This window comes from Micrasema longulum, unplaced genomic scaffold, assembly GCF_059751315.1.
Source record: "Micrasema longulum isolate JH-2025_06_02 unplaced genomic scaffold, ASM5975131v1 h1tg000561l, whole genome shotgun sequence".
Taxonomy (NCBI): Eukaryota; Metazoa; Arthropoda; class Insecta; order Trichoptera; family Brachycentridae; genus Micrasema; species Micrasema longulum.
Window position 1 is genome coordinate 380376 of NW_028277757.1, and position 22469 is coordinate 402844.

At 32.7% G+C, this 22469-nt stretch overlaps 1 non-coding gene across 1 annotated transcript; it reads left to right on the forward strand.

Annotated features, from left to right (window-relative positions):
• Positions 1 to 21328: 21328 nt before the first annotated feature.
• TRNAL-CAG (transfer RNA leucine (anticodon CAG)) lies at positions 21329 to 21412 on the forward strand. The gene has a single exon. It is a non-coding gene; the product is annotated as a tRNA-Leu (tRNA).
• The last annotated feature ends 1057 nt before the right edge of the window (positions 21413 to 22469 follow it).

Genomic DNA, 22469 nt, shown 5'->3' on the forward strand with positions numbered 1-22469 from the left:
CTAGATTATGTCATATTTATACCATTTGTAAAAAAAAAAAAAGAAAGGTGAAACGTTGCTTTGGACATCTGTAAAGAGGACGAACAGCGAAATGACAACTAAAAAGATTTATTAATAATATAAATACCAACTTTTGATTTTAATTTTAACTTTCAATTTCAATTTTAACTTTTCATTTTAACTTTTCATTTTAACTTTTCATTTTAACTTTTAATTTTAATTTTATCTTTTAATTTCAATTTTAACTTTTAATTTTAACTTTTAATTTCAACTTTTATTTTTTACTTATTCATATGTACATCTACTACCTGCATGTAATTAATTATTTGAATTTGTTGAAACAGAGAAGGAAAACATTTTTGAAAAGGGAATTATTTTATTTTTGTTTTATTTTTTACAAACATTTATAATACTAACATATTTGGCTTAATATTTTTTTTTAAAAAACATTAATTTTCTTATACCCAAGATTTATAAAAAAAATTCAACCTTAAAATTATACAGCATATTTAGTAGAAAGTTTAAATAATAAAACATTCTCCAGTAATACAACAAGAAAATCATAAGTACTGTTTCATACAGCTGGGCAAAGTGAAAAAAAACCTGTATATATTATGAAATGCATGAATATGGGAGTCTAGGCATTTACAGGGCTTATGAACTGTCATTGGCTGGTTTAAATGGTTATTTTACATACTGTGTAACATTCACCATTCTGCCTACGTTTGAACATCCACATTTCCTCAACTCTTCCATATGTTGACTTTTGTTTAATTCATTATTGTTCATTGTGAATTTTTACTAAGAAATATACATGTTCATGGAAGCAGAGAGAGAGGGGAGGAAAGTAGAGTTAGAGCTATACAATGTCTTCTCCCTATTATGTACTTTTTATTTAATATTTATATGTTTATATATTTTTTTTATTATAAACAAAAGACTTTAATTATGCTACTGTTTATTCCTCTCAAATAAAAATACAGGGTTTAGTATTACATTTCCTTTAAACAGTGGACGAAGCAAAAGTAAGAAAAGTTTTCAGGTGTATTTCTGAGTTGAAATTCTCTCTTTTCAGGAATGAAAAGTTTTGTTCGCTCATATAAAGTATAAATAAACAATGCGTCCAAAAAGTAAAAAGCTCTAATTAAGAGCACTCCTGAAAACATCTTGCACCATTGGGAGACTCATAATGAACACCTATTTAAACTTTCTTACTTGAAAATAAACTACGGAAAAAATATCCGAATTTGAAAATAAAAATATGAACAACGTCTTTGCTTTATTTTATTTGGAAAACTAACACGAAGTTTTCTTCTTCTTATGTTGCCTTTTCACGGTTAAGGATAAGTTGCCTTTTGAAAGGAAATTTAATCCAAATAACAAAATAAAAGAGATAAAATTATATGTCCAAAATTATTATATCTAATATGATGTAATTTACTTTTACAAATATGTGTAAATATGTAAAAAAACAAAAACGGGACGCTGCAGCTGAATGGAATATTCCAGTAGGAAAGTAAAAAAAGGCCTTAAAAAGGAAATTTGGTATACGCGCCCACCATAAGGAAGTCACGCGGTTCTAAATTATGAAGACAATTGAAGATCAAAGACACTTGAGCTTTTTAGGACCGTGAGGCTACAATAAGTTACTTTAAGAGATTGCCAACTCTTTCAAAAATAAATTCTCAATAAGCAAGTTCAGCCCTACGGGAAATTGGATACAAAAAATGCATTCTTACGCGCGGTAAAACTTCACGCATTAAATTGTACGGCGAAGTTTCTCGAAAATATACAAAAAAAAACATTTAAATGAACTGTTTTGCATGACGTCATTAGTTATTCCAAATCAACAGAGCATAAAAGAGCTATGATAGATATCCGGGTTACGGTAAGTCAACTGACGAATCAGCAGAACTCATCGAGAAGAATTGGAAAAGAACTTGAGACGTCACACACAAAGTGATTTAAAAAATACAGGGTCTTAATAATCATAAATACGGTGATGGTAAAGGTGAAAATGTATTTTAGTATTTGCATGTTGGTGTCGTGAGTGTCCTGACGAAGAGACGGGTACGTCTCGAAACCGCTAGACATAAAAAGTCGGTAAATGGTTTATCCTAATATTTACTAACATCAATGAAATAAATTAGCTTTATGCTATCAGAACCATTTTTAATTTTATTTTTATTTTTGTATTGCAAGTGAATTACACGTACTATTTTTCCAGCAATCGCAGTATTTTGACACTGATACTGATTTTAAAATATGAATGTAGGTAGGTACTTTACCTAATAAGGGTTAACTTTAATATCATTTGTAATAGAAACGAGAGGGTTCTGGCCTAGAGGGTGTAAAGCGAATGATATTCATGGAAATAATATTCAAGACATAAACGGTTTTATTATATGAAATATTATCTTTGGAAAATATATCTTGCGTTCCCTTTAAATTAACGAAAATGTGTACCGCTTTTTTTTACGGAGAGAAACCGCTCCGGATAAGACTTTTTTGGTAATCGAAATGCGGCGTATTTCGGTAATCTGTTTCATGAAGGTAATAATAAAATATTGATTTGTGAGACCATATTTAAACAAACGTTTCATATCGACTTTGCCAAGAATTAAATCCAGAACTTTGGGTATGGTAGCGGACGCGTCAATCAGTAATTTACTATGAGACAGACTTACCTCCACTTCAGTCATGTCATGTTTCGACAAGTCAAAAACACTTATTTATTTAGGGACTTATTAAGTCCATTTAACAATGGAAAATACATTTCTTTTAATATACAGCCTGTAACTAGGAGGGTGGATCATTGGTAGCAGAGCGATGAGGGACCTCAATGACAATCAATTAAACCCCCATGTATGTTCATCGATTTTCAGTCGTTTAAAAGTTATTCGGATTTTTAAGAAATTTCAGTAAAAACCCGATTTTAGGCTGGATGTCCCAAGTGTAGCCAAACTATTAAGTCTACGATAGTATTTTTTTTATAATAATTACCACCTCAAGTCAAGATCTGGTCTATATTAGTGATTGTTTTAATCTAGAAAGACTTACATTTAAAAAGTCCAGATCTTGTCTCGAGTTTACGATTCGACACAATCGGGACATTAGTGTATGCAAACCATAGTTTGTGCTGTGCGGATCAAGGAACAGCACATTATTATTTCGCAACCAGCAGATCGGAACATTGAATGCCACGTGTTCCAGTAACGATGGTACATATTAAGCTATTCAGTAAATTAAACATAAATATGGAGTCAATGTTATTTCTACGTTTTCGTAGACTTGAGATTCTTAAGAATTCTATTTTTACATACAGAACTGTACGAGTATTCTGTGTTCTCCTGGACACTGACGATTATTTTATATTTGTGTTTTTTAGACAATTTAAAAAATAAACATAAGTTGAGAATAATAGTTAATGTGTTAAAAACGCTAGTCCAGGGTTCTGGTCCTTTTTTACGCACGGGACTGTATGCATCGTCCACCCGGACCCAACAAAAAAGTTTTAAAAAATGCAAAAAAGTGTGGCCAAAAACATTTTGAGTATGTTTGTAAACGACGCTGAATTTCACTTTCTAGGGAGTTATAAAGATTGAAATTAATTGCAACTGAGACGGAATACCATTTTTGAGATGGGAATATAGAAGTCGGAGTATTTACAGGGTTTATGACCTGTTACTGGCTGGTTTAAGTAGTCAATTTACACACTGTGTAACATTCTATGGACGTACTCAAAATATTGTTGATTAAATTAACTGATGTAAAAAGAAGTATAAAAATATAATAGTATTGTAGGCGTTTCCTAATTGGTGAAATAATTCAGCCAGATGAATCTTACCCATATCCATAAAGTTTTTAACTCTTTTACTTTACAAAAGTCAACATATGGAAGAGTTAATGAAATGTGGGTCCATAAAGTGGGCACTTAAACCAACCAATGACACATCATAGGCCCTGTAAATGTCTAAACTTTCATATTCCCTTATAAAAAATGTTTTTTCTCTCTGTTGCAATAAATTCCAATATTAATAACTTTTAGGGAATAAAATCCAGTTATGTCTTAAACATTTATAAATATTTAAAATATTGTTAATATTAGTTTACTTCATTTTTGTATACATACCTATGTCGACGCCAAATAGCTAAATCAGCCACTCAACAGAGGCTAGGCTGTTAATTGAAAAATTGGGATTCAACTAAATGGCTAGGTTGTTAGTTGAATGTACGTTTAACTAAAGGGTTGAACAAAGCTTAGCCTCTTTAATTTTAATACAATAATAATTGTTTTATATTTTAATTTATTTTGTTACGTGAAGTTAGATGAACTTGGGATTGGTTGGGTTATGTTTAATAATAATTCAAAAAAACAATTGTTTACATAACTTTCTCATATAAAGTCTTTTATTTAACTTAATAATTCATCCTTAACTAATTAATTAGTAAGACTTTTTAAAAGTAACTTAATTAGTAAGACTTTTTTTATTATTATTAAACTTAACCTAACCTGTCCTTACCTAACCCGACGGCTTTTGGTTCGGCCGAATCCCAAGGGCTAGATTTCAATCAGCCAACACGTCGAACGTTAAGTTATCATTATTCATTTAACGAACGACCTAGCCATGCAGTTGAATGCCGGCATTTAAAGAACAATTTAGCCGCTCAGTTGAGTGGCTGATTTAACTATAAATAGTGCTAAAGCACATATACAATTTTGATGAAATTTACATTTCCGTTTTTGATACTATTGGCTTTAATTGTTAAACGGGTGATGCACTGAAACCTCTTTTTACACGGGGGATAAGTTCCACACAGTACCGCGTAAAAAAAGTACAGGACTGGATATAAATTGTTTACTATTTATTGTACCGTATTTTAAAAAAAATATAACTTGACATCAAAATACTGAAATAAATCGTTACAAAAATTATTAAAAAAGGTAAAAGATGTCCGCGTAAATGATTTATTACATTTTTTTTTCTTTCGCTAAGTTGACACGATTGTACTCTATATTGACGCTAAGTTTGAGCGCGATCTGTCATTCAGTCAAAAACATTGGTGGTACAAAAAAAATATAAACACAGTACATGTTGTTTAAAGCACATTTAAACAAATTTATTAATTTTATTTTTATTTGCTACTAAAAAAGTCTTTTAAAGTATGATAATCAATCTTAAGGTGTAATAATTCTTACCGATCATAGCAACGACGCGAGCATTCACTTTTTTAAATGGAATGAATGGCCCATCATTTCTTAGTTCCCTTTCACAAAACGCGTTAACTTTTAGAATAGTCTCTCTTGTACCACTTTTTATGACTATCGGCATGGCGACAGGGTATTACTTTGGGGTTTGTTAGCGTCAAATAACTTGGAAAAAAAAAACCAACAATGACAGCAAAGAAGTCCATAGATAAATCTCATTGAAAAATTAGTTCATGTTTATGCCACCACCAACTTATACTGGTGAGAAAAAAAGAATGTCTTTAATTTTGTGTTGCAAATGAAATTTTGGACTCAGTCGCGTTGAAAATGTTGCATAGAGCCTACAATAACTGTATTATACCGATAACAAGAGCATTTGAGTGGTACAAAGCGTTCAAAGAGGGTCGTGAAGTGGTTGAAGACTCGCTTCGTCCTGGACGTCCTTCAATATCGAATACTGAAGAAAACATCGACCAAGTGAAGAAATTAGTGCTTGAACATCGTCATTATAGCTTGAGAGAGCTTGCACGTGAAATAAACATCCTCAGAAAAAGGCCAGAAGGTGGAAGAACAACTCGTGGATTTTGATACACCGATAATGCACTGTCTCACAAAGCCATCACTGTGAATGAATATTTAAACGAAAACTCAACGAATGTCATCAAATCATTCCCTCCACCCCCTATTCTCCTGACTTCTTTTTTCCTGTTCCCCAAACTAAATTGTTTCGTGGAAATCGTTTTGACTCGCAAACAAAATTCGCAGAGGAAACTCAAGACGTTTGCTTACAAAAAGCGCATGGATGACTGGATTGTTCGTTGGAAAAAATGTACCGCTTCAGGAGCCTATTTTGAGGTAGTCAATAAATTTGGATGAATGTGTTCTTTTTTTTTTTACTCAGTCCTGTTATTCATTTGACTGAATGTACATTACTTTTACGCATTGTTAAATCAATGTTGAGAAAAAAACCGAAAAAAACCGTTGTTTCGAAACCGTGTAAAAAAAATCACGTCCTTCTGAAGGACATCAGACCTGAAGGTATCGGGGAAAATAAAATTCTCGTCTGGTTTTCTATTACAGGGTGGTCTCATTTCACACCCCGTTTGGTAGAATGTGCTTCTGGCACGTTGAATTTACTGCTAGTTGTCCTTCAATATTTCATTTGCTTAGCCCCATAGATATACCGCAGGGTCACACCGCGTTACCCACGAAATGTTGTGAGGAACGCCCAAACATTAACTGATTTCCATTTTTATTTTTATAGGCAAAAAATTACATTATTTATTATTTGATAGACTGTTTATTTAAATTCGCAGAATTTTTATTATAATCTCATTATCAATTTATTTATTCAATACGTTTATGCACATAACAAAATATATATTTCAACGCATAAAATACACTAGAAAAATAAACAATTAATTTTAAAAAATGGGAAAAATAAAAATTGACAGCATGGGCTATCACTTCGTTCTAGTAAAGAGAAAACCCTTTCGATACCTATTCACCGCATTCGCCATTATTTTACCTCCTCTTTCACAGTAATAGCCACTCAATGGAATAATCTACCCACGAATGTCACAGACTTCTTTATTTACATTCAAATCACATGTGAATCGTCATATCCTGAGTATTCAAGGTTTTCCTTTCTCCTCTCTCGTTCCTTCTTTTTTACCCCTTTTCCTCTCTTCATAGTATGGTGTAAATATTCAGTCAATTTTTATTTTTAAAAAAAATTTAATAAACATATCAATGTTTTGTTTTATAATAAAAATATTCCTACAATACTTTCATATACCACTGATTTTCTCAAATTAACGGTTTAAGTAGGTAGGAAAAAATTGCCTAAGGAAATATGCCCACCCTTATGCATACGTATGTGAACTGTATATATATAATGTATAAGTGTTTTAATAAATAAACAGAGTAAAAGGAAGCTACCCTCTCTGAACTTTTATTCGATAACATGAAAGATATCGATACTGGTGATAAGGTTGAGTAAAGACATTGCGCTTCATACATTACTATTGGCAATTAACATATTACAACAGAGATGAACATTTAAGAGAAGGTAATATAGAAGTCCAGGCATCTACAGGGCTTATGACCTGTCAATGGCTGGTTTAAGTGGCCACTTTACACACTGTGTAACATTCACCATTCTGCCTAAATTTGTACATCTATATTCCTTCAATTTTTTCATCTGTTTATGTTTGTGAAGTCAAAGAATTCTCTTAAATGTTCATTTCTGTTGTAATATGTTAATACAAACAGCTCCCCAGGGAGTTGAATCCAGTCATTGTCTACAAAAATTTGGACAAACTTAAAATATTGTTTACTATTGGCAGACTAATTCTGCCAGCAGAAATATAAAGCAGCTTAAAGCCGCCGATGTCTATGTCCGTTACACCTAAATTTATTTTATAAAATCATGACTGACAACCCTTGCTCTCACTTATATATAACATTAATTTCATCAGTCTGACTATGTCGGTTCCGACAAAACTAGATCACTAGTGATTTTTTTTAAATCAGAAGGGGTTTAAACTAAAAACATTTTTTAAGGAATAACTTGGTAAGCCTCTATTTTAGAAGCCTGTCCGCGGGTGAGAAAGAGATTATGTGGAAGGAAGTTATAAAAAATACACTATAACACTCCGACCAATTAAGAAAGTTTTCGGTTTTTTCTTTCAACTGGCGAAAATCAAGCCCGCGACGCTAGTTTTATAGTTAGCAGTAGAACCAAATATGTATCGGCGCGTCACCTGCCTGTTTACTTTATCTGTGTCTAGTATACGCGATTTAGGTCATTGTTTGACACTAAACATTCTTTTACAATGTATATTGAACATATTATCAATAAATCCTTTAAACTCCTTGGATTTATTAACAGAATCACAACTGACTTCAAAAATATTAATAACCTTAAAACTCTCTTCTGTTCCCTAATTCGCCCGTACCTACAGTATTCCTCTGTTATTTAGTCTTTATATTATAATTTTCACATCAAAAATATTGAATCAGTTCAACATCAATTTTTAGGAAAGGTAAGCTGGAAATTGGGCTTATCCAGAAACCAACATACGTATAATGAGTTAGAAACTAGCTTAAATATATCTTCTCTTCAAGACCGTCGAAATAAATCCGACCTTCTAGTCCTATTTAAAATTCTCAATTTACTCTTTGATGCGCCTGAACTACTGAGCTCAATAAAATTAAATATTCCAACCAGAAACCTTAGACAAAACTTACTCTTTCATACCGATAACCATAGAACTAACTATGGTTTTCATTCCCCTATGCCCAGAATTCTTAGGTATGCCAACAAACATAACAGTCTTGATTTCTTTGAAAACAAGTTGTCTTCTTTCAAACGATCACTGAATCAAATTTAATTATAAACACCTCTCTCCCGCTTCCACTCCCACTAAGTCTTCCATATACCACTGTGTCTTTCTACTTTCCTTTAAAATCATTTTCTTTATGACCTTAAAAATGCCCATTGGGCGTATACATAAATAAATAAATAACAGTGACCGTGAAAACCTTCGCACCAATTTTAAGACATGTTTAATTACCGGATTCCAACGAAGATACATAATTTTTTCATACAAATATACACGTTTTCGCACAGGAAGGTCTATTTCACTTTATAGACAATGAGGAAGTTCAGTTCTACGGGAAATTATACGTAAATATTTTTTTCTTAGCGGCAGTAAAAATTAGAGCATTCAATTGTACGGCGAAGTTTATAGAAAACGTTCGAAAAAAATCATAAAAATGAACTTCTTTAAACTACGTCACATGTTCTTAAGAATCCACCAACGCTAGTGTTGTGATAGATTTACATCAAAACAGAATAACTATGCTACGTTGACGTAGAATAGAGAATAAAGAGGGCCGGCAACCAATACAGGCTACTTTTTACCTCAAAAAATATATCATTAGGATTTTTTTTTGTCAAATGGCAAAACTAATCAATTTATGACTATCTTACCGCATGTGCGATGTGAGAAAGTTGACATTGCTTAGTATGGCCAAATAGATGTATGTATGTGTACCACATATACATACATACATACCTTCATATATAATACTGAGCTTCCATTCTCGGGGTGTTGAGTTGGGAGAAACTATTTGTCATTTCTCCTTCAAGAGACATTTCCGAAATCTTAATGGCCACAGAACCACCGGAAGTGTGCACGAGACACAGCCTTATTCAAATATACCGCCTGAAATAGGCTCCACTACCTATACAGAATATCCTTCTACATAAATATCGTGGGTTAACCTCAAATCCGTCTTACTAGCTACTAGCTACATACCAAACAAATTATTCCACCTACGTCTAGTTGCACCAACTACGGTTAAAAAAGATTTAAAGTTAAGTTGAATCTTAAATTTTTCATGCAACCCAATTTTTCAATGGGGAATTCAGTGGTTTTTTTTTATTGTGGTATTTTTTTAATTATGTCGTATTATCATCGCTGTGACTTTTTGAAGTTTTTATTTTATTTTTATTATTCCGCTCGGGACGTCACGGGTTGTCGCTGAAGTTGTGCTGACATTTAAAAGTGAAACTCTGTACCTGTCAAAAAACACTAAGCTTTGAAAAAAATGGCTACACGTAAAGTGGAAATCTATCACAACACATAAAAATGCTATATTTGATTAGTTATTGTTCACACGAACCTGTGACGTTCCGAAGTAGATAGTTTTTTTGAAACCGTTTTTATCCATTTTTTAATTCTCAAAATTATTTTTACTTGGTATTTGAGCAAAGTTTTTCTGTCACTCTCTCACTGATGCCTCCCCGATATTGTGTAAAAAACAACTGCACGTCATGCGTCAGACTGATGAAAACTGAACCGATTTTGTTTTATTTTTTGAGAAAGAGTTTAGAGTAAACATTTCTGTGAAAAACAGGGATGAAAGCAGGCTTAATGCTGTCGAAATGCGATCTCTCAGGCAAATGTGCTGTAAAACTATGTACAATAGATGCACAAAGGTTGAGATCCGTACATTATGCGAGGCTGAGATAAGCATTATCGACAAAAGCAACAAAGGAGCTCTGCGTAAGTTTGGACATGTAGAGCGGATGTACAACAAAAGAACGGCTAAAAATATTTACGATAGTTTATGCATGCAGAAATAGGGGAAGACCGAGAAAGACATGGCATGACCAAATCCAACAAATACTTGTAGATGGACATGTTAAAAGCCGGAATTATCTGCGCGCATGCATGAAAAGATGTATGAATGTAGAGGAAGCGATATCCGTATGCAAAGATAGATCAAATTTAGATTACAAAATAAAATAAAATTCATCCTAAATTGATTGACTGTCTAACTAGGGTGGGTAATTTACCCGTTCCAAGAAATTTAAAATATAAAAATATAGAATAATTAATATTTTTTAAAAAGATAAAAAACAGCAAATACGTAGTAAAAAACGTATTAAAAAACATAATAAAACCGGTAAAAATATTAAAATCACTGCGTGGTATTATTAAATTATTTACTATCATTTAATAAAATGTTTGACCGCAAAGTTAATGCTTTAAATATTAATTATACAATATAACATTATTTGACTAAAAAAAACTTTTTTTATGTTAACTAAATGTATTAACACATTTCCAAACAATCAAACTAAAAACAATATCAGCCCTATAAATACTTTTTTTTTTATTTACGCGCCACAACTCTCTCCTTTATTTTGTATTATAATTTTAAAAATACCTATTTTATACTCGTACATATTTTGATTTCACTGCACAACTTATTTATTACTTTACGATTTAAATGCCGGCGATATTTGCTTTTCCATATCGACGTTTTTTTATTGTTTTACATTTAAATATTCTTTCGTATTCATTTTATTGTTAGAAAATTTTGTACGAGTCGCGCGAAAGGCCAGGCGGTAAGATCAAATTCGTTTGATCTTACCGCGCGACCATACTAAGGTAGGTTATTTGCTGGTCGCTAGCTAGGCTCGAGAAACCGGCGGTAACGAGCGATTAGGAATATATGGTAAAATCGCTCGCTTTTAGGCCTCGAACATTAATTTGTCGCGCCCGCCACAGGCCTCGTACCTATGGCCATGTGTGGCATTTTTCATACGTTTTCGTATGTTTGAAACTAACGTCTCCGCTGTCGCCACCGCCTCAGGCCCGCACTATGCACGAGCCCTTACGCAAAGCTATTCGCAAAAAGAGACCAGAATTATAGGCAGACAATTCGTGGTTTTTGCACCGCGAATTATGCATTGCGCATTAGCACAGTCTCACACTGCATTGGGGCTTCGAGACTATTTCGCCAAAAATTCAACTCATATCGTTCCACAACCATCGTATTTGCCTGATTAAGCACTGTGTGACTTCTAGCTATTCCCTGGGCTAGAGACCGCTCCGAGGACACAGACGTTTTGACAAGATTGAAAAGATATAAACCGAATCGCTGCGGGCTTTAAATGCCATTCCGAAAATCTATTTTAACACTTTGAGCACCGGCCGAATACACATACAATTTACCCTGTGCCCAGCCCATTTTTGTGAAATATTATGCTTTGTAAAGGGTTTCTTAAAAGTGTCATAATTATGAAAATAGTAGGTTAAATCAATTGAAACTTCCCATATTTATTTGAAATAATTAAATAAGTAATTTTTTGTTGATAGTTTTGCCAACATTGGCTTTTATGGAAAGCCACATTGCGTATTGCAATGTTCGCACATATACAGGACCTCACTCCTTATTTTGTGCTTTGTATTCCGGAGCCGTGTAAACACGTAATTATAATAAAAATGCGTTGTGTCCCGGTCCCGTGTTTTCACGTGGTTTACGAGCAGCAAAAAAGTAATAATAAAAATCACTAGATTTCAATAAAATGCACCTTTTTAGACAGCTGTTAAACCACGTGAAAACACGGGACCGGGACACAACGATTGGTTGTATAATAACGTGGTTACACGGCTCCGGGATACAAAGTGTTAACAATTGTTTCAAGGATTGGAAAAACGTTGGCATAAGTGTATTGTATCGGGAGGGGAGTACTTTGAAGGCGGTGATATAGATTTAGAAGAATAAATAAAGATTTAAAAAGTTATAAATAATTTCACATTATTTTGTTGATCACAGTGTTATATCATTGTATTAAATTTTATTTCCGATGCAAGTATTGTAATAATCCTTTACATTTTAAAATATGTTTAATGTGTTTTTTTATTTTAAAAAATCAAATTAAATTAAAACGTGTTAGTAAAGAGATTAACTCATGAGGGATTCAACTTAAAACGTCAGTGCTAGAAACTCGGATCTAGTCACAATACCACGGGGCTGCCACAATTTATTTTATCAAGAAGCGAAGTCGAACTTTGGTTTTTATGTTTTGAAATAAATTCTTTTTCATCATATTATGAAGCATTTTATAAATTATGGATCAAACTCAAGTTGAGCTCCCCCAGAATTGTCGGATTCTAAAAAATTCGCCGAAATATAAATTCGGAATTCAGTTAAGGGGTGTAAATCAGATTATTATTGAAATTTTCGGCCCGACTCGATAAACGGAAGAATTTCTAGATTATACTATACTACAAATTACAAAATTCAGATGTAAAATACACAGGTCTGGCGGAACCGTAATACCTTTGCTGGTAACGATTTCTGTTTACTTTAAGGATTTACGAAGATTTCTCAGACAATCCAATCTACGTGAACAGTTATTTTAGCAATGTTTGAGTATGTCCAAATGCTTGCAGACTGGCTGGATTTTCTCCCTAGGGAGTTATTCATATATAAATTGGTTTAACAGATAGGGAAAACATTTTTGAGAAGGGAAAATGGAAGTCTAGGCATTTACGGGGCTTATGACCTGTCATTGGCTGGTTTAAGTGGCCACTTTACACACTGTATAACATCAACCACTCTGCGCATGTTCGAACATCCACATTTCCTCAACTCTTCCATCTGTCAACTTTTGTTAAGTAAAAGAGCTGAAACCTTTATCACGTCGGTAAGATTCATCCGGCTGAACCCTATCCAGCCAGTCTGCTAGCATTTGGACGTATTCAAACATCGTTGAATTAACTACCTTTTAAAAAAAGAAGTATAAAAATTGGAAAATTGTTTTCAAGCGTTGCCTAGTAGGTGATTTGTTTTAAATTATATTGTACGCTGCAATATTTTACTTTTCCTGGACTGTCACCTGAAGTGTAACTGATAACCCTGCCATCCATGTAACAAATAAGATCCAGTTACGCAGAAATTGGAGTACCAATGGAGAGCCCTATGCACCACTGGGTGCGAATAAGTAAATTGATGATTATGTTGATTTTTCTTTTCTTGACGATTGTTTACACCATTGTTTTTCAACCTGTGGGTCGCGACCCCCTGGGGAGTCGCGGAGAATCTGTAGGGGGGTCGCGAGAGGTCGAGAAAACTTCAGTTTTTTTATACAACATATAATTTGTGAGACTTAAATAGAAAGTCGATAAGAATTAAAGTTATTATATTTAACAAAATTTCCCTATAATCAATCATACAAGTCAGAAAAATTCTAGTTCAAATCATGTTATTACAAAGAAAATAAATATTAAAAATGTGTTTAAATAGGAAATGATTACATCTGTGCTTGCTTATCTTCGTTCATTTTAATGTGAAGGTTGCGCTTGAATTTGTTCAATTAATTTCTCCCATCGTGGATCCGTTTTTGCCACATTAAGTATTAAATCGTTTTCCAAATTTAAGCGATTTCTTAGTTTACATTTTATTTGCGCCATTGATGAAAATGCCAACTCGCACAAGTACGAGGTAGAAAATGGAATCAAACACTTCAAAGCCTCGATTGTTAATTTCGGGTATTCTGTTTTTCTTTTTAACCAAAACGTATCCAAATTTTCAGACTTGAATTCCAAGTGTAACATCCCATCGGCAGATAGTTCCGGCAGATTCTCTTTGAGCTTAGTTGCTAAATTTGCCTCGTTTATAGCTGCATTTAAAAACGGATTTAAGATCCATCTTTGCGCAGTGTTATCCGATATCTCTTGCAGTGAGAAGTAATGGCACAATTTTTTCTTCAAATTATGTAACACCATTTTCATACCATATATATATGAGTTGATCTTAATCTCGCTTCCGACTTCTTCAATGAAAGACTGTGTGGACGAAAATGAATCAAAGTTGTTTTGATTTATTTACCATAATTCTTTTTTTTTTATAAAGCCATGGAGTTTGTCTTTTGCTGTAATGACATTTATATCACGCCCTTGAAGACTTTTATTCAAGTTATTTAAATGTTCAAATAAGTCAGAAAGAAAAGCCAATTTTAAAAGAAATTCCGGGTCAGAAATGAATTCAGAGTAATGTGCTTTAAATATACTAATAGTTCAGCGCGAAATTCCATAACTCTGGTCAGTACTTTGCCTTTTGATAACCACCTAACTTCTGTATGATAAAGCAAATTACGGTGTAGTGTCCCCATATCTTCACAAATGATTCGAAACAATCGAGTCTGCACGCTTTTCCTTTAATAGAATTTACAATATTAATAATAATATTAAGAACTCTACTGTATTCTTGCGGTAAGGATTTGGCTACAAAAACTTGGCGATGGAGAAAGCAATGCATCCAACAAGCGTTTAGCATCTGTTCTTTCAGTCTAGCAATAAATCCACTCTTGGCACCAGTCATGGCTTTTGCTCCGTCACTACAAATAGCAATGCATTTTTGTGCCCAATCGATATTCATATCTTGCGTAGCTTCAAGGAACATGTCATGCAATCATTGACCTGTAGTATTTTTGGGTGCCTTGCAAAATAGTATTTCTTCCATTATTATTTCACTGGATTTAAAACGCACAAAAGCTACAAATTGCGCACAACTCGCAATATCCGTTGATTCATCAAATTGCAAGGATACAAAAGAACTTTTCATTATTTTTTATATGACTTGATCACGAACATCAGTCGCCATATTGCTTATCCTGCGTTAAATGGTATTGTCAGAGAGAGGTATACTTTTGAGCTTTTCGACCTCTTGCTTGCCAAACATAATCTCTGCCATATCTAAAGTCGCTGGTAAAATCAAATTTTCGGCAATAGTGTGAGATTTCCCTGCTTTAGCCACACGAAAAGCTACTCGATAACTAGCGAGCAACGCTTTCTCATTCAGGTTGGACATTTGTCCTATAGCAGTTTTTTGACGTTCAAGCGCTTTTAATTTTCGCTCAAAAAATTCCACGGGTTTATTTTTTTCATTAGAATGTTTTGTGTTTAGGTGGCGCACCAACTTCGATGGCTTCATGCTTTTTCTTGACAAAATTTCAAAGCAAATTACGCACTGCGGTTTACTGTCAATCACAGTAAACCCAAATTTTAAATAAATGTCGTCATAAAGACGTTTTTTCTTTATTCCACTACTCCCACTAGACGTTGATGGTTCTGATGATCTTTTCAGGAATTTATCCATTTTCAATTATAACAACTCAAATAAATGCGTACCGTAAAACAAGTGGTTCGCGCTCTTCAAACAATTAAACAGCAGACATGACCACGCGCGACTTACGCTCACAAATCAGTCTATAATTACTCCAACTCCAAGGCACCTTACAGTCCACATAACACCGAATTTAAACTTCTGAATCGTTTCCACTTATCGGGATTGCTTCTGATTCCACTTGCTTCGCTGTCTTGCATCAAACTGCCATAGCCGCGGTCGACCGCCGTATTTATAGGCCAGCGCATTCTAGCGAGAATTATCTCGAAGCGTAAAGAAACGTCTCGAAACTTGTGGATCTTTCGGACTACCAGCGCCATCTGCTGCTAACATCCGGAACCTGCACTAGTTCCTAGTGTTACCAACAGATGGCGCTGGGAGTCTAACCCTAACGATATTTTTTTTTTATTTATATACATCTAATATGTTTGTATTTGATTGTTAGTTATCAATTGGCCACGTATTCAATTAAAAATTATATGTTTAACGTACTTAATACTTAATTATATGTTTATATCAGATTGCAAATAACGCAAACGCCTAAAATTTTTAAACTATTATATATTTTTAACATACATGGAAAAAAGGGTTGGGAGGTCGCGAAATATTTTTTGATACTACTGCTGGTTTACACAATGAACAGAGAAATTGATGGCAGTGTCATTTACTGAATGATAATTCTTTCAGTACTTAAACTTAATAAATTCTAATTTAAAAAAAAAATTGTAAATTCTTCTTACCTTGAAGGTACTTCTGTTATTGCTGACAATAAAAGTTTATATAACATTAATCACACCCACTTTATTGTGAACCACCCACGTGTGTTACTCGGAGACATTTTAAAACAGCACACAATCAAAACAAGTCTGAGCGTTTCATATTCCTTTGTATGATGGCGAGAATTTAGAAGGGAGCTTTTTACAAAATGTATGAAACTGACAGAATTCACGTTCGGGATGAGATCTTTTCACAATTTTCGCTTTGTAAGCAGAACGCTATTGGCTGTTCGCCTTCCAGTTAGATGAAATAGTGGTTTGCGATGTTTTGCGGTAAATTTATCAATACTTTTAAAGTCTTATACTGTTCTCAGACATCGTCCATAAACCATGTGTATGTTTTTATTGTTTTACACACAGGGGTGCCAATCGCAATAAATATGAAAATTATTGCTACCCGAAATATGACGTATAATTAAATAAACACGTTACTAGTAAAATATTGCATTGTAGAACCACTTTTAAAACAATCATTTCACATCAACCCTGCCAGGAATCGAACTCGGAACCTCAAGCGTAGCAGGCAAGCGCTCCAACTACTCCACTATGAAGCCGAGTTATCTCCACTCGGTTTCCTTTTTCGACATATATAATATTATCACATACCTTGCAAAATTTAATTGTGTGTGTATTGACAAAATTATTATTATCATGCGTTTAACAATAAAATAATATTCAGCGAAAGACTTCGTATTTAGGTAAATGCTCAGAGTAATAATGCTCTAGAGTCTAGAGAAGCTCTTAAGCCGTTTTGCATAGTGACTTTTTGTCACCGAGTCAAGTGATACGGAGATATATGAGAGTGCGCTCACTGTGGCGACATGACTATACGGCGACAAAAAGTTCCAGCGTGACGTGACTGTCACCCGGCCCCGGCCTGTACATTGCTGTGGGAGTGCATTCACTAGAAACTTTTTGTCACTCTGCCGGCAGACGCCTACCAAACGGACGCGTGTTGAGAAATTTTCAGTTAGATTTAAGATTAACATAAAACAACAGAGATGAAGAACACTTTAGACAACATAATATAAAAGTCTAGGCATATACAGGGCTTATGACGTGTCAATGGCTGGTTTACGTGGCCACTTTACACACTGTGTAACATTCACCATTCTACCCATATTTGAACATCTTTATTCTTTCAATTCTTTCATCTGTTGATGTTTGTGAAGTTAAAGAGCTGAAACCTTTATTTATGCGGACGAGATTTAAGATGGCTGCTTCTCTGCAAGAAAATGTGATTGACAACGAATTGTTAATAGAAGACAGAGAAAAAGCCAGAAAATGCTGGTTTTTACTACATACTATAAAATTATACAAAAAAAAATGAAGGAATTCTCTGATATTCATTTGAAAAGGAAATTGTGGGACGAGATTTCAATTCAATCATTTCAAAACTGTTTATTGACATACGAAAATAATTTTAAAAACTTGAGAGGAAATTGACGTAATTCAAAATACAGGGAGTAAAATTTTCCTTTTAATAATCGTTCATTACATATTGGATGTACCCGTGTTTCTTTCTGCGTAATTCAAGAGCGCAAATCACTGCGACCTTCTCGAAATCCATCGCTAAACGAACATTTTGTTACCAGTAGTGAGTAGTGAGCGCACCCACAGTGACACAACGTGACAGTGACAAAAAGTCACTGCGACAAAAAGTCACTGCGACAAAAAAGCACAGTCAGCGGGTGGTTTAATGGATGGGTTCGATTTGCGCTCGCAATTCTCATCGCAAGTTCCTACGGCCCCTTGTATTGCTGTAATCTGTAGCTAAATTCGTGGTCAATAATCATAGAATTGTTTTTATCCGTATGGGTGACTCTATTAGGTTATTACTCTAAGGATAGATGCGCTTTTTCATGCTATGTACAGGGGTGCACTAGTGCCGGAATGACGGCCTTCCAGCGCGTTTTTGGGAAACACATAAAATACGATTTTTGTGGTGTCAAAATATTTTTTTCTAGTTAAAATATTTTTTCCAAAGGATGAAAAAATCATGCGTCTTAATTGCTTGACGTTTTTATTTTTAAGTCAATAAAATATTTCATTAAAAAAAAATACATCTATAACAGCTGACAAGCGCAGTAGATAAGAGTTATGACCAAAATACAAGCGCTGTAATTTGCTGAAACTTTAAGTAAAAACTTAGCTAAGAAAACACCAAACTGCAGATACACAAAGGAGGCAAGCAAAATCACCCATTTCGAAAATTAATCCGATTACTAAATTATTATAAATTTATAATGAGGTGAACAGTATTATAAATATTCTCTTTTCTTTCTTCTCTTCCTCTTTTTTAAAACTGCTATTTTCTGTGATTTCCCTTTTTAAATGGGTAAATATTAATATTTGTTACAGATGTAATATTTCTTTTTTATATATAAATACTGTTGACCATTGTATACTTTCCTCAATGTTTTTGTTCTTTTTTAATATTATGCTATTTTTTGTTGTATTTTTTTCACTGGTTTTATTGTAATTATGTAAAAGGTTCATGGAACCGTAACTAAATAAATTCGTTTTTTCATAATGTTTGATGTGATTAAGTGTTTAAACTTATTTTGACTCTGGTTGTAAAAAACAAAAATGGTTCCTAGAATTGTTATTAACAATTTTGGAAGAATAATTTGAGTAATTTTTGTTAATAATTTACACTATGCAAACGCGCTGACCATTACACTACGAGGCCGACAAAACTTGTTGTAACTACCGACATGAAATTATATTTTAGTGTATTTTTTTGTAAATCGTGTGATATAAGGTATTATTAATATAATTAATTATTTATTATTGTTATCAAAAACATTTTTCACTTTGTGGTATGACATTTTACATTTATTTGTTTATAAATTTGTATAAACCACTTAATTTTTTCAATTACACTTCGACCGGTTTCGATATACCCAATCTGAAGGTTTACCTATGGGTGCCCCAACAAGTCCATTAATTGCTGATATTTTTGTTAATTATTCAGAAAATTTAATTTTTGATTGTAAATCTCCTTTATTAAATAATGTTTTATTGTGGAGAAGATATGTTGATGACGTCATCTGTATATGGATTGGATCAGATCGTCAATTAGATTCATTTTTAAATTTATTAAATTCCTTTTATCAGAAAATACAATTTACTTTAGAAATTGAATCAAATTCACAACTTAACTTTTTAGATTTAACTTACATTAATACAAAAAAAAAATTGAATTTAAAATATTTAGAAAACCGACATATAGAGATGCGGTCATCCATAAATCTTCTAATCATCCTTCATCACATAAACACTCTGCTTTCCATTCTATGATACATCGGCTTACTTCAATACCACAAAATAATAATAATTTTGACTTAGAATTAAATACTATAAAGAATATTGCTTTCAATAATGGCTATGAACTAAATTTAATTGACAATATTTTGAACAAAAAAACTTACATTAAACTATAGGAAAAAATACTTATACAGTTCCCAAAATATTTCCAATAAAAATGAGAACTGACGTAGAATTTTGTACATTAATTCATTTTCTAATAATATAGCACAAATTTTACCTAACAATATTAGGCCAGATTTTTATACTAATAATAACATAGGTAAAATATTAACAAATTGTAAAGATAAGGATGATAAATTAAATCATTCGGGAATTTATAAATTAAATTGTTTAAATTGCCCAAATTTCTATATTGGAAAAACTTCACGTAAATTTAAAGTTAGAATCAAAGAACATATAAGATGTCTGAGTAATAATAATTTTTCAGAATTCGCAAATCATCTTATATCCGAAAACCATGAATTTAATCAAGAAACGTGTGTAGAAATTTTGCATGTCAATAAAAATGGTTTTCGTTTAGATAATTTAGAACGATTAGAAATTAGTAAAGCCATTAATCAAAAACTTCAAATAATAAATAATCATTTAAATTTTAATTCGAGTCCTCTTTTAAAACTATTCCCGTTATGATTTATTTTATCTTCTTTCTCTCTCTTTCTTTCAATTTTCTGTCTCTTTCATACAATATTTTATTATATAAATAGCAACGCGTGTAATTATAAGTTAGTTAAATTCCTGACGATGAGGTAGTAACCTCGAAACCGGTCGAAGTGTAATTTAAAAAAATAAGTGGTTTATACAAATTTATAAACAAATAAGTGTAATTAATTATTGTTGGCTAAATGTTTTTCTTATCAAACTATTGTTATTTTGGTTAGTTAGAAGAAATTGTTTTGTAGCAATAAGCCCGCCAATTGCATTGTACAAAATATTTAAACAAATAAGTAAACAGATATTGGGATAGATAGAAATGGAGAAGCATTGTAAGAATGTCACTAAAAAACGAATAATTGTATTTTATAAAACGTTTAAAATGCTCAAAATATTTAGCTTTTCAACAGTTTATACAGTAAAAAGGTTTAAGATTTAAGGTTTAACCTTTTTTAAATTTTTTTTTTAGCAAAAATATAATAATATTTGGCTGATTTATATAGCGCCATTTTTGTAAAAAATCACCTCAAAGGCGCTTTACAATTGTATATCTAAACTTACATTCTAACTAAACTTAAGTGATACATTATATTTCCAGATTTAAAATTGAGGGGTATGATAGTAATACCTTGTAAGTTTAGTCAAACACTAATTTACATTGATAACAAGTAACTACATTATATTACATCGAGCAAAATAGGGCGATTGAAGTAACTTGTATCCATCGGTTATTTAAATATAAATAATGTATGTTAATTCGTAGAGATTAATTATTTGTATAAATTATTATTATTAGATGGGTACTATGTTTATTTTCGGACGAAACATTACATTCCAACAGGTTACAAAATTTTGCAATCCTGGATAAGTCAGGATGGCCGAGCGGTCTAAGGCGCTGCGTTCAGGTCGCAGTCCACTTCTGTGGGCGTGGGTTCGAATCCCACTTCTGACAACTTTTTTATTTTAATTTAATTTAGGAGTATTTAAAATGTATTCTTACGACCTTTTAGCAGTGGCTTCGCTCGTATGGTTTTAGAGAGAAATGAGTTAGGTAATTCATTAGTATAGTCGTATAGTCGTTTATCAAATATAATTTTCCGGGTGGAATAACATAATTTTTTTAAGATGGAAAGTAGCTTGTTTCGATTGCCAGTCCTCCGACTATATAACGATCCGTTAGTCTACGGCGACGTAACATCATTATTCACTGTTCATAAATTCAAAATCTTACTACAAAGCCAAAACAAAAAGTAAACCGAACTAACCGTAGACAAAGTGTCAAATATAGAAATTTAAAGAATAAATTTAAAACTTATTATTTTTGACATCACATCTTACCGCCTACCATTTTCAAATAATGTTGCTCATTGTTGAAAATATTTTTTTTTCAATTCAAATTTAAAATGAAAAACAAGTATCCTGTTTTACTTCTTACCTCTCCGGCTATTTGTTAATAAAATATCAAACTAAGCCGAAAAAGAGGTGTTTTTATGTATTTTACTATAAGCGCAATGCTTTTTTTGCAATTTTCAAATAACTCCGCACGTGATGTCACAAGATCTCGTTGGAGAGTTCTACTGATTGGTGAGTTGACTTCCTGAAAACCGAAAATCTATCACATCACTCTATCATTGGTTTCTCCGAGTAAACTTGTGACTTAGTTTGAAATAGTTTATTTAATTTAAATCAGTTTTATTATTTTTTTCGTACAACTTCTAGAAATTTTGCTGTACAATTAAATCTTTCGTTTTTACCGCGTGTAAGACAACATTTTTATTTCCGTTTTCCCGTAGCTCAGTTCAGTAGGAAGTTTCCTCGTTGATTATAATTTTGCTAACTTCCCATTGTAATCGGGGTACTGGATCTTTATTTTCTGGAACAAACTTTTAGTGCTCATTGAAATATGTTTTAATTAATAAAACGTACATTGGTACGATAGTTCTACATTATCTCTGCGGGGTTCGATCCATAATTAAATACATAAATGAGATATTTCTCGAACCTTTATG